Here is a 14,202-nt window from a genome sequence, read left to right on the forward strand (position 1 = left end):
GGAGCGTTCTTTGGAATAGCTTTCATCAGAATTTACAATATTTCTCGAAATTTTTGCTGTAGACATACCGTTTGTGACTCACTGATGTGACAAAAAAGTGTCCGTGGACTACCGAAATAGGTTGCTAAGCGGTCCGTTGAATGTATTTCAGAACATAGCTTTTTTTTTTCTCATAAGAGAATTCCACTCTAATTTCTGTTATACCACAACATAGAAATCTTTGAGTGCTGCTTGAAAAACACTGCCGTAACATACAGTAAATCATGAAAATCTTACATTGCTGAAGTGCAAATGGGAAATGGAAATGTTGTAAAATAATATCACCTTCTTACCCGATGGCGTCTTCATAAGAGATAATAAATCAATTTGACTGCTGTATTATAAGAACAAACATGTCGGGTACCAATTTTAATCAGTGCTAAAACCGTTCTGTGTTATTTATTTATTTATTGGTTAATGTTTTTTCTGGGATAATCGGTATTAAAAAAAAATAATTAATCGTTTCAACACATATTTTATCCTATCAATTAACTTTTTTTAAATCATCCATTTTTAAGGAATAATATTTTTTTTAAATTTTAATGTTGTTTCCACAGACATGGGAAAGTCCAGAAAACATTACACGTTATTTCTCATTAATTTTTTAACTGATATGTCTGAACTGAAGGATGAGAAATGGAAATATACAGAAAAAGATATCTAATTAGATATCTAAATCTGCATTCGGCAGATAAAAGGTTTTAAGTAAGGAGTGTTTCAGAAGAAGAATTAGTGCAAATGTAAGGGAATAAAAATGAGAAATTTTCTTTTTTTAATATAAATATTAGTAAAATTCGAAATTGGTGATGAATATAAGATGACAAAAATATTAAAATTTTAACTCTCCAAAATGTAGTTAAGAAAATATGTTAGCTGTTTTTGTTTGAATTTTTTCAACGACGAAGTTACATATAGTTGTGTTATACAGTATGTTTACAGGCACTAAAAAAATATCTGAGGTGGTTTCGATTGTGAATTCCAATCTTTTGCTCGACATGCGTTTGCTTTGTTGTTTTCAGTTGTTTCCGAACACTTTCCTACCGTGATGGATGAAATGTGTGTTCCACCACTAGGCCACTAAGTGGACTATTGCGTGAGGTTAAATGAGTTCCGAAGTTGACATGGAAAGTAAGAATATTATTTGGCTTCTTACTGGAAAAATAGAGAGACGCTACAGAAAACGCATATGGTTTGAATGGAGTCGGTAGGCTGGCTGTGATCGATCATGATTTTGGTTTGATACGTCATGGACTCTCTAATGATTTTTGCTCATAATATAAAAGTATGCAGCAAACCACTTCAATACCAACCGAAGACATTCAGATATTGCAATTCGACACTGACCCCTACGGAAGAAACCCTCAATTACTATACAAATCTTTATATAATTTCATTTTCCCATTACACTCTACGGACAAGGCATTTCACAAGGCAACATTTTCCAATCATGGATATAGCAACGTCCGCAGATGAGGCAAAATTGAAGAATCGTGTACAAAACATCACGAAGGGTAACACATACAGACAAATAAATTACCATTGGTGATGAATATAATTTGTTTAAAATTGAAAACACATCAAAATAAGTGATTTAAAACATGGTAAATACAATTTTACAAGGAACTAACGATAAAAATGAATAGAGAAAAAGAATTTGAAATAAATATGAATTTGAAATAATTTGGAAACAAACATTTTGAAGCATTATTTAATGTAGGACATTTTGTCCATTGTAACATCCTTTCTCTTAAATATTCGAAAGGGATATTCAGTTTTATTAGCCTCTACTGATGAATCAATGAGAGTTCTCAATGAGAGTTAATTCCAAGGACAAAGTTACATAAAAATGTAAGATACATTCTAACATGAAATAAAAGGATAATTCAATTCCTCCAGTTTGGCTGGTTTACCTTTTTTCCAATTCTCTCATTTGTTTTTTGATGAGAAACAAGAATATGCATCCAAAACGTGTTATCAGAATGAAGTCTTAACTAGCTACATAAATATTTGCAATAGTTTTGCTAATGCCTTGGAAATATTGATTTTGACTGACATAAAATGTTGATTTAAGAATGTATTATAATCTAATCATGAATCATTTTTAAAAAGACTATTAAATTTATGATTATCGAACAATTAAAAAAAACATGAACACAAATTTATAACAATCACTATAGAAAAAAATATACGACAGATGCAAAGAGAACGAAACAACGCAAATATATAAAGTAGAAAACACAAAATTTGTATTCCTTATTCAGTGGATCCATAAATGTCACATGGTATAATTTTAAAGAAATGAAATAAATAATATTTGTTTTTATCTGCTTATCATGACTGAATTCTCGAGATTCATAGAAAAGACAATATTTATAAATTGGCAATATTTTAACTCGAATTTCGAAAGCGTAGATGTCAAATTCCTCCAAGAAAAGTCACATTTCATTCCCGAGCTTGCATCTGGGTCACTTCTAGAGTAAAGTTTGGGGTTTTTTGAAAGTAAGAGTCGTAAAAGAAAATATTTTTAGGGAAACGTCGCCCAGTTGCATTACGTACCCAAAAGTGAGACGCCTTAGGAGGAAAAAAAAAAGTTGAATATATGGAAAAAAGAAGTAGAGGCAAGAAAAGAAACTCGGTGCGGCGTAAGTTGTTCCCCATCTCACTCTAGGTAGAAAATCATCCAGAATTCTTTTCTTCTTGGAATATCTACCAGGTTAGATGCTGGCTTCACGGAGAAGTAGATGATTTCACCATTTCTAGAACTATTTTTCAGTTGGGCACATGGTCCAGTGAAGTTCCCTCTCTCATTCTCTATGATGGGCACATTGCGGTGAATGATGACTCGGTGCCCCTCTCCAAAAATAAGGCAGGAAAAAAAATAATCCCGAAAAAATGGAAAAAAAAAATCACAGGCTCAGTTACTGGTACATACATCATATCTTTCACAGCCTCTGATGCTTCACCGATAAAATATTTCTCAGTTTTTCAGTAAGCACGACGAAAATGGCATTTATTTCTTCACTATAGGAATAAATACCATTGTAAGAGAAAAGGAAATACGGCAACCGTTAATCATACATTTAATCTGAGATTCCAGTATATCTTCTGAGCTTGTATCGTCCAAAAAAAAACGTAGAAAGTGTATAAACTTTTTCCGAAATGTACGCCGAGTTAAGTGCAATGTCTTGTAATAGGATGGTTATAAGAAATAGAATGAGTAGGTCTTTCTATCTTGTCTACGTTTATGTATTACACAGCATGAAGATTAAAGAATTGTTGATCTAAGGACGATTAATAGTGACAGTATTAAATGTGCTTTATCCTGACAGTTGTCTTATTTATTTTTATATTGTAGTGTATATGATATATTAGGTTAAGAATTCAAAAAAATAGACTTGAGTCGAATCTAATATTGTCGTAAATTGGTCAAGATATTTCCTCCTGCGTTTCTTTGTTATTTCTCGCACATTAAAATACTGCATTCTAGTGAAGATGAAATTTCAGAAATTACATAAAATTTTAATATGACTGATTTTAACCGTTTTGGTGTTTTGAAAATACATTAAAATGAATTCTTTAGTTCTACAGGAGTTTCGCATGTGCGTGCATAGAAATATCTCAAAATCTTACAACTTCCCTTCGTATAATCCCAATATAACATTTCACGCTAGTTTTAATTGCCAGTAACCTATTAAAACTTTCAAATTTAATAGGGTCATCAAAATTTGGTGAATCGAATGAAATTGCACTTCTAGATCATTGACATTAATATTAGATAAGGTGAATAGAGATTATGTTCCTCCTGTGTAGGGTGATGACGATAAACTTTAGGTACATCAACGTGTGGTTTCAACTACATCTCATTACATACTATGTTAAAATTTATTTAGGCATAGATTTGAAAACGTTTTACGTAAGATACATCCAATTTAAGCTTTAAATATTTCTACCAAATAATACTGAGAAATTTGAATTCTCGTAATCTATCGTAACTGTAGTATACTACACGCTCTAGGGCATATTAAAATTGAACTAGAAGTGATTGACGTTATAAAGTTCAAAGTGCTCAAGTGCTTCAAAGTGTTATAAATAGTCTGAGGTGAAACTTGAAGACAAGGTAAACTTTTCGAACAAGTCGATATACTGTGGCATTTACGTAACGGAAAGAGATTGTTACAATGATTATATAAAGTTTTAAATACACACTATCAAACTGAGGCAAAAGGCCGTTTTTATGATGGAAGGGTGTAGAAAAGAAAACTAAAGAATATGCCCTTTATCACATATTCGTTACTTAAAGGAAATAAAGTTATCAATTTATGAATTTTTAAGTAAAACATAACTGAAACAGCATTTATAAATTTAGACAGATTGGATTAATATCGTTATGAGCAAAGGTGGATTAAATGATTCTCAGATGACTTTCGCAGGCTAAAAACGTAATTGAATCTCATGCCATGATTTATTCATTTTATTATTTATTTTTTTACATTCACGAAAGGCTGGTTGCACTTACATTAGTGAAACCAAACCATAGTGAATTTGTAAGTGAAACTTACATTAGTGAAAATCGGGGCCCATGTTGTTTTGATAAGATTTTATTTTTGCACCAAAAATCCACTGCAAACAACAATGGTACAATTTATTTAGATACATATTCGATATTCCATTAAATGGACCATAGCGGCCGTGAGAAGTGTATGGCAGGTTTGGCAACATCATAATATTTCACCTTATCCTAAGGACCCACAAACACATTTTATGGCATGAAATAAGTTTATAATAGCAGCATTATTATCCAAGTTAAATTAAAATCAAAACAGTGGACTGAATGATTGCAACCGATTTTTCAGCCAGATTTGGATCCTTAATATCTTAGCTTTTAATATTGTTTCTTTTCTTCCATTAATTGTACGGGGTGGATACTATCGACTGCCCAATAGTTACACAAGTGATTCCTTGTGAAAAACGAATACAGAGAAATAAAAGTTTACCATTTTAGGATCAGACGAATATTAAAGGGGTTATAAAGTTTGAAATTTGGGGACGTGATTTTTCTACTGATCAGTTACACGCCAAGCACTCAACGAAAAAAATAATTTCCCCATGCAGCGGGTTGCCGCTAATTGAAAATGAACTGAAATATAAAACCCCATTAGCAACCAAGTTTTTTTCACGATTGGCGCATTTTATTCTTCGTGATTCCTCTGAGTGATTTTAACCTTGTTATTCCATGTTACCTTCGCCACACTATATTGGAAAATTTATCATCAGATTTGTAAAGAGTTAGTCAAACAAAATCTATTGACAAAAATTGTTTTCCCAAAATCAATACTTTTTTCCAAAATGTGGTAATTTTTTCCCTTGACTGTTGAGTGAAATTTTTTGAAATAAAGGACAAAGAACAAAAATGGTTTGCACAGCTTTAGCTTTTTTTATCACGCTCAATGCTGTAGCATTTCCATCAGCTCAAAAACGCCAAGTTACACGTTTGTAGCACGATGGGGAATTTGGCAGGATTCAAAAGTGACGTCATCAATATTTTATGCGTTATAACTTACTAATTTATTGGTCAAATCAAAGAACTGAAAACAATTTTCCATAATACTTTTTGACATGGAATCACGTGTGTTATTATTGCGTGGTCGATAGTATCCTCCCTATATATGACTTTTTTTAGCGACTAAACTTCCGGGCTCTACTTATCAGGATTCGCTGTAATATGCACCAGTATTGCTGCACAGAACAGAATACTATACCACGAATACTTTTTTTATTCAGGCACATGCAATTTTTTTAATCTTAAAAGGGTGAATAAAAGAAAAGGAAAAATTGTATATAAAACTTTGAATTTCGTTCTTTATTGAATTCCACATAACGCCGAGTCTGCTTTGCGGGCGGAAGTTGTTCCAAGCAGTGTTATTCTCCTTTTTTTCCTGTTTTGGGAATATCTTTTCTATTCTTCCGCCTCGAGAATAATTCTTGTCGAATTCTCTTCGAATAGCATGCTCTGCCGAGAAACCGAATTTTTTCTCTCCATCGTAACAAATCTTTGTCCGTACTTTTTTAACTGTCCATTCAAAAAAGGTAGACATATTTCTTTAACCGACTGAACTGAAGTAGTTTTCATCTTTTCACAAAAGTACTGTTCAAATATTTTGACCTAAAAAATGTAAAATTCCTTATATTCTATAAGGAACTGCTCAGATCATAAACTCCTGAACTAGAATATACTGTTAGACCTACAGAGAGGCATATAATTTGTTGAGGGAAGTGCAGAGAAAAGCTATGCATGCTCTTCATGACACGGAGCTTAAGCTATGGGGGACAGCCTTGATTTTTTGAATATATTCACATTGGGAGAACGCGGATGTCGGGGGGATATGATCGGAACGTTTAAAATTTTCAACGGGATGGATAGAATGGAGTTATTAATACACCTTCAATCGACTGCTTCCACAAGGGGACACCAGTATCGGTTGGTGAGGGACAACTCCAGATTATAGTGTCGCAGGGAAGTTTACTCTAATAGAGCTGTCAATAAAGCTTATCCGGGGGGGGGGGAGTCATGAATTAATGCACAATTTACACGTTTAAGAAATACGGCAAACATGTTAAGATAAATCGAGAAGCTATCCATATTTGGAAGAAAAAAAAACGTAAATGTTTTTATGGGAAGTGTATTATATTTTATCATAATTATTGATTGGTATTGCTCTTGCTATTGGTTTGTATTGGGTTGCTGTATTTTTGATATAGTTCTAATATATTTGATATCCATATTTTTATGAGCATGCTTTTTTCAGCCACTTCTTTCGTCATTTTGCCTGTGTTGTGACCTTCCACTTTGTATTTATATTTGTTAATGCTTTAGGAAAGTATAATTCAAGTTGGAAAATTATTTTCTCGGTTCAAATATAAACCAGGTATGTTCAGAGTAGGTAATATAACTATGTTAAATTATGTTCTTCAGTATTTTGAATTCCGTTTCAGTAATTTGAGAAATATGACAATATCACACAATTCATATATTGGAACCTCTTGCTAGAATTTTATAGGGTCAATGGCTTGATTTTATTCTAGGATAACATGGACATATTGGAGTCAGTTATGAAGGAAAAAACCAAAATCGATATCTTACAAGCTTCTAAGTTTTACTTACCGTGAATTTATTCCATATAGGTGTGAGATCACCGATCACGTAAAACCTTTCTCTACATTTGCTTTCTAGTAACTTGCGTATTAAAAGCGTATATATTATTGTTATATCTACTGATGATATTAGTTTCAAAAACATTTTTAGCAGTGTCTAAATTCAAGTGAAAATAACTTACTGAAAGTAAAAAAGGTTTTTCTTCTTTTCTTGGCCAATATATCCTTTGAAAGTTCTAAAAATATTTGTAGTGTGAGGTTTCCAATCTAAATTTAATGATTGGTATGGATATTTCTATCGCACAGTAGAAAAATTCTAATGTTCGGCTTTCATCTTTAAGTGTTTTTTTTTCGTTTGCCTTAGTCGTCCGGAAGTATTTTTATCGCATTGATTAAAGCTACCTATGATAACCGCAGATTCTTCCAAGACTATATAACTTACCAGAAATATGTTTGTCAGATTATGCCACTTTAATCACGTTTTAGAATCTAAATATTAAGAGTTAGTTAAAGAATTAAATTTTTTCGCTGCACACTTCGTACTTTAACAGCTTTTTTACTCACTCAAGAAACACTAAAACAATACATGTCATGAAATATGTTCGCACAAAACAATATAGAAAATAAATTGTTAATATTTACCTTCAAGTTTCCATAGCCACGAAAGTTCTTCAATTCCTTCAGCAGATAACAGACTTGCTGAAATTGCGAACAAAACGCTATATGTCAAGAATATCAGTAACTCACACACATCAAAGGAATAGCTCCAGGATAAGAACACTTACCTCAGATTTATTCCTTTCAAATCTAACACAGTTCTCATATGGGATACGATTTTTTTTTAAACGAAGCAGAAATGAAAATGTAAAACCTTAGCGTAATCAAACTTATACAGGACATGCATAAACCCTATGCTTTGAAGGTGGTTGGTATCTCCGTTATTCAGCAGTAAACTAATTCTACTATTTATATAAAATAATTAAATGTATCTTGCATGTATGATGGGAACACAAAAATATCATTACCTATGGTTGAATTATTTTCACACTTACCATGAATTATGCATCAGTTTTTATCATGAGTCGTTTCCGTTTACTGCCAACCCAGTGAAAGATTAACCCTTACCTGTTTCATATTCTCTCCCTCACTCGGTGGAACGCATTTTATTTCTTTCCTTACAGAAAGTCATATTATAATGAAATCTGAATCCATATTTAGCGAACAGGAGTAAGAGATAAGTAGAGTTTAGATAAGTAGTTTTTTTTTCATTTCGAAACCATTTTTTTTCATTTCTGAAGCGATTGAATAAGAAAGCTGCTTGCAGGCGAAGGATGAAATAAAAGATGAATTTTCAATTCATCACAATCATCTGAACAATGTATGTATTCTTACAGTTTTAATTTCCGAGTGAACATAGTCGGCTGATTCATCATGAAGTATCAAAATTTATGTGCAAATAAAGGTACCCAATTTTATGTGGGAAAAGACATGAACTTATGTACACACACAATTGTTGTAATATATTCTGTAGTTAAAACATATTTTAATTATTTTTTATTTTTTCATGATCATATATGAAATTAAGCATTCACCAACTCCAGTCATATTATCGCCATACAGAAATTTACTACCAAAAGAGTTGGGTTGGAAATGAATGTGTGATCTATCGGTGGTCGCCGTAGGCTGGATAGTGAGAAATACTTGTTATCTATGTTCTTTTCCAGGTTTGGCCCACGGATTATTCATGGCGGTAAACGAGCATCCTACCACTGCATCTCCCGTGGTTTTCATTAAGGTAAATAGATAGTTCACTTACATACAACTAAAGTACCTTTATGCTACTTATATGTAATACAATGATACCGCTAATCAAAATGAACATTTCTTTTCCAACGAATTTCCATATCTAGTGATGACTATAAAAACAACTTGGATAAAATGCATGTAATATCGACGTTTCTTTTTTTCATCACCTACGTTTCTTGAAATATTGCATAGTTTGTTTTCTTAAATCAAGAATTTATATGCTTTCTTCGGTTACATTTCCGATTTCAGAAGAAAGAAAAAAAAAACTTGAATCAATCGTTCAGTGTTTGAGTACATAGAAAGTCTGAGAGATAAAATTAAAATTTATTCCAGATGCTAATGATATTTAATTTATATGGATTCAAGCACTTTAATTTACTTTAATGACTCAAATTGATGATAAGTTTGCTACTTTGCAATGTTTCAAAGAACATGAAACTCGTTTTATAATACATAAATATAGTCTGTCATGAGCATGCTTGCAAATCCTTTCATTTTTATTCATCAAATCTGAAAACAAATTGTGCCCCTTTAAGATTGTATTCTTGAATAGAAACTGGAAAAGCATACAATTAAACTATAGATTCTGCTATTTTTTCTTCATAGTATGCAAAATTAATGAAAACAACAAAAAAGTGCATATGGAACCACAATTAAAAATTCCATCGTCAAAGTAATTATCTTATGAATCCTTTCAAAGATTTTAATCCTTTGTTTTACGAAAACGCCCATGGCTGTCAGAAGTTTAGCAAAGCTATTAATTTAACCGCTAATAAGTTGCAAGCTTTTCTCATACATAGGTCTGCTTTTACTATAAGAATATTCATTTTTTTATGTTGATATTTTCTCTTTTTTTTTACACAAAAAAATATATTTCTCTTCCTTTTTAAGACACTCAGAACAAACTTGAACAATAGTTTAAAGTCATTTTGAAGATTTTATTAAGACTTTCGTTTTGATGTTATAGTTACACAGTATTTTTTTTAGAATTTTTTCACAGGCTTGAGTAATTTCTTATATTGTCAAGTTCACGGTTTCTTTCAAAGAACTCTTCCAGCTAAATTATTATATTTTTAATAAGGGTTTATTTATACGGCTCTCAGGTGCATAATGAATCTACCCTAATATGGCCAAAAAATATGAAACGAAAAAAGCAAGCTTGTAAAGCAACGTAAGCTTGTTTTGGTTTTATTTATTTTTAATTTTTCATTGGATCAAAAATACTGCCTCTGAAACCCGGTGCAGCATAAGTATTTATACGAGCTAGTGTTTTTTCGTTGTCATTTTAACCTCATATGATGTATTTATAACTATGAATAATAGCAAAAAACTCTTCGAAAATGGTCTTAAATTTTCATTTTGTGAATAAATTGAAAAAAAAAGAGTTAAATTCATTAATTTTTGGTCAATGAATAACACTTGATAGCGTTAGCTCTTTTTATAAATACTAAGGATGTGTTTGAAATATTTGTAGTCATTTAGAAAGACAAATAGGCCTAAATGATTCAACACTAACATATATATAGTGTATGATAAACAGCATTAAGTATGAATTGAATAGGGTGAAGAAATTAATTCACGAGAACAATGTTTTTCTGAAATTTATGGAACAATAATTTCAAGGATTATCACGTCAAAATACACCACTTGATTTACGATTTTTTTTCCAGCGATTCTGGCGTCATATGTAAAAAAACCAATTTTCTAGCTTTTGTTTTCCTGTTAAGTCTTAACAATCATTCATCATGATTTCGTCACTATTTTTACAAGATTAATTGCACGTGTTCAGATGATATCAATTATAGCTTACGTGCATGGGTTTTGTGACTTTAAATTCTGGGATAATATGTTTAATTTGTAATTTATGGGGAAAAATGGCTAATTCAGCTACATATTAATCATAGATATATCAAACTGTTATTTGTATATGCCGTGAAAGTACGTATGCTATCAAATTGTTACATACTAAGGATAATTCTGTATAAATGTTTGAGAAAACAATCGTTAATAGGCACGTTTACTTAGCTATAAAAATTGTAATTGCTACTTTAACTACTAATTGCTACTTTCAACTTTAACTACTAATTGCTACTTTCAACTTTAACTACTAATTGCTACTTTCAACTTTAACTAAGTTTTCCTTCATAGTTGTAAGCTTAATTATGCAGAACGTGATATTTGATTCATATTTAGTAATACCCCGAGTTAAACGAATTTCTCCAAAAACTGCACATTTCTTCTGAAATCCAATCATAATCACCGGATTATTGCAGACATAATAGAGATTATTATGTGATAATGAAGTAAAGTATTATTTTATTCTATCAGAACGTGATATGGAACGACACTGATTTTTGAAAATCTGCAGTATATATAATGAAGAAAACTTCGTCGGGATTTACAAATAGCGGCAAATTCACGGCTTGTTTGGCATCGGCCACTTTACAAAAAACGTCACAATTTCATACCAGAAATCCAACGTCAATTTGAAAAAAAAAATTAATGTGATGTTTGATGACAGTGCATCTAGTGTGTGTAACTTTCAGTTAATTTTAACTCATGACTGAAAGTTGTGTTCTTGCCTCCAAACACAAGCAGCTCTGTTCTTTTGATGGGCCAAGGTGTTATCAAAACATTCAAAGCATTTAGTGCATCTTCATTTGCACAGATTTCATGAAATTAGTCTTTTTTACCGGACCGGGTTGCAGTCACAACGTGAGTTATATTTTGTGAAGCCTTAAGAGTACCGTAGCATTACCCCAGAATTTTGTTTCTTATAATTGTTTTATTCGGACAGAATGTGATATGTGATGGAACTACACTGATTTTTGAGAAGCCACAGTATGTAAAAGTGAACACTTTGCTAGGATTTACAAATGGGATATCACGACTTGTTTGGTATCTGCCACTTTACAAGAAACGTCACAATTTCATACCAGAAATCCAACGTCAGTTTTACCAAGCACACAACACACATTTGGTGATGCTGATCTAGCCATTGCACACTTAGAACGAAAGTTTATTCGCAAATCTCTTCATTCTAATCATTCCTCAAAGCCAGGATAGGTAACTGCTACGTGTTATGATTATGACGCTCGACTTCAGTTCTCACTGCAGTTCCTAGCTCAAGTTGAGGTAGATTTAGAATGGCCTTGGAATATCCTCTGGGCAGAGGAAGCGCACTTTCACTTGGGTGGTGCAGTCAATACTCACAACTGTCAAATTTGGGAACCAAAAAATCCGCACGTTATCGTAGAGGTTCCGTTGCATTCACCAAAAGCGACGGTATGGTGTGGATTTACTGCATCATTCATTCTCGGTCCCTACTTCTACGAGGAGTTACGTTCTACAGGTCCAATAACATGTTCGATCACCGGACATTGCTGTTACAGAACGGAATTGTTTCGGCTCTGCAAACACGTCACTGCCTTGCAGACATAATCTTTATGCAAGACGGAGCTCTTAAAACACATTTTACAGAAGAACGTGTCATCACTTCCCTAATCTATGGCCTCCCCGATCCCCGGACCTTAAACCATGCGATTTTTGGCTTTGGGGGCATTTGAAACGTCTGGTAAGTTGTGACAACGCAAGAACTCTACCTGACCTTAAAGGCAGTGTTTTACGCCACGTGGTGAACATTTCCATGCACACACTTCGGTGGAACTTGTTTTGTTGCAGTAACAATTGTGAAAGTGTTTAATAAAAAATTGTAAACGTTTGCCTAAATGTGTCATTTCTTAATAAAGCGTCCTCTGGTTGCGACACGTGCAACTAATTTTTCCCCTTGAAATAAATTCCCATCACTTCATGAAGTCCTCCACGAAATGTCGCAATTTCCTGATGACTGATTTCACCTGTAGATTCTTTAAAATAGGGTCTTTTAATTATGAACGCCCTGTACATACATACACACATAATATACAATAAATACAATGCATGATGAGTTCAGTATGTTAGTCATTGGATTTACAACTCAAAACCAGATGTTTTGCGTCTGAGTAAAATAGTAAAACGAATGTAATGAAATACGCTCATCATGCAATGTGATCAAGCTCGATGAGTTTAAAACGCCGCAAAAAACTGAATTCCACAATGTCCAAAGCTAAAATTATTGAAATATCATCCGTTATTGCTGTTTTTTAGCTTGCAGATAGTTTTTTTTATCGAACTCGAAATATCCTGATACGTTTATCTAGAACACGGAGAGAGTTTACGGAAACCCTGAATTTTCAGGTATAAATATTTTTTATATTATTCCCGGTTTAGTGTTGGAACGTCGCCCTTGTGTGTACAATTTTAAATTCAAAGTCATTTGTATCTTTCCTGAACAACAAGTTATTGAAATAAATTACCATCTTAGATTATAGAGAAGTTTGCAATCGGATTTTAGATTAGCAGCACTGAGAAAAGGTATCAGTTCTCGCTCACATGACGCACACACTTCAGAAATCTTAAATACGCTTTAGCGGCACATGCATATACTCTTCCCCAGACAACCCATGCATTACGAATTCCTTAGAAGCGGGGACAAAATCATAACCGAGACCACATTGCATGATTCACCAATTCTGGAGATTTAAATATCAAATTCAAGTATTATTTTTATCTTCTTTTAGAATTAGGCACTTATCCAAATTTTTACCGCTTTAAATTGACTCATCCATTCAATGAAAGTACGGTTTGTTTCAGTAATCGGGTACTGTGTTACGCATTACGTTTCGCTGATACACATATACAATATACTCGACATGCGTAAATCAAGAAAAAAATCGTTGATTACCATAATATCAACATAGTTCTTTTTTTCCGTGATTCAGAGAAAAAAAAAATACCGTGTCACGTGGTTAGTGTAGAAAGAAAATAAAATATTTTTTAGACACCGTTTGAAATGTTTACGATGAGCTTTACCAAATATACGCTTTTCTGGAAGTACGCACGCCGATGCTATAAATAAACGCAATGCCACACCCAACTGAATTTAATGATCGGCCGCTTGCCTGCGATTTTATCATTTTGACAGTTCTCACACCGTGTGATTATTTGCCCAGATTAAAAGCAAAGTTGCTCAATCAATATTGGACCTCTCAAGGTCCTTAACCTTCCGTGAACACCAAAGAGAGAAACAGAGTATGTAGAATAAAAAAATTGAATAAGTGAAATATTATATCTATGGGTATTACCTAAATTTTTTTTCATGAATGT

At 32.7% G+C, this 14,202-nt stretch overlaps 1 protein-coding gene and 1 long non-coding RNA gene across 6 annotated transcripts in view; one reads left to right on the forward strand and one right to left on the reverse strand.

The window, feature by feature from the left end:
- Positions 1-14,202, reverse strand: part of LOC149085234 (leucine-rich repeat, immunoglobulin-like domain and transmembrane domain-containing protein 2) — a 131,154-nt gene that overhangs the window by 101,960 nt on the left and 14,992 nt on the right. The gene's annotated exons all lie outside the window — the stretch shown is intronic.
- LOC149085235 (uncharacterized) overlaps positions 1-14,202 on the forward strand; it is a 72,864-nt gene that overhangs the window by 40,684 nt on the left and 17,978 nt on the right. For all 3 annotated transcript variants that reach the window (XR_016192825.1, XR_016192826.1, XR_016192827.1), the window contains one exon: positions 8,916-8,986. This is a non-coding gene — a long non-coding RNA (uncharacterized LOC149085235). The remainder of the gene's footprint in view (positions 1-8,915; positions 8,987-14,202) is intronic.

This window comes from Pholcus phalangioides, unplaced genomic scaffold, assembly GCF_987345545.1.
Source record: "Pholcus phalangioides strain wild (caught in Gottingen) unplaced genomic scaffold, Ppha-v1.0 ptg000007l_1, whole genome shotgun sequence".
Lineage (NCBI taxonomy): Eukaryota > Metazoa > Arthropoda > Arachnida > Araneae > Pholcidae > Pholcus > Pholcus phalangioides.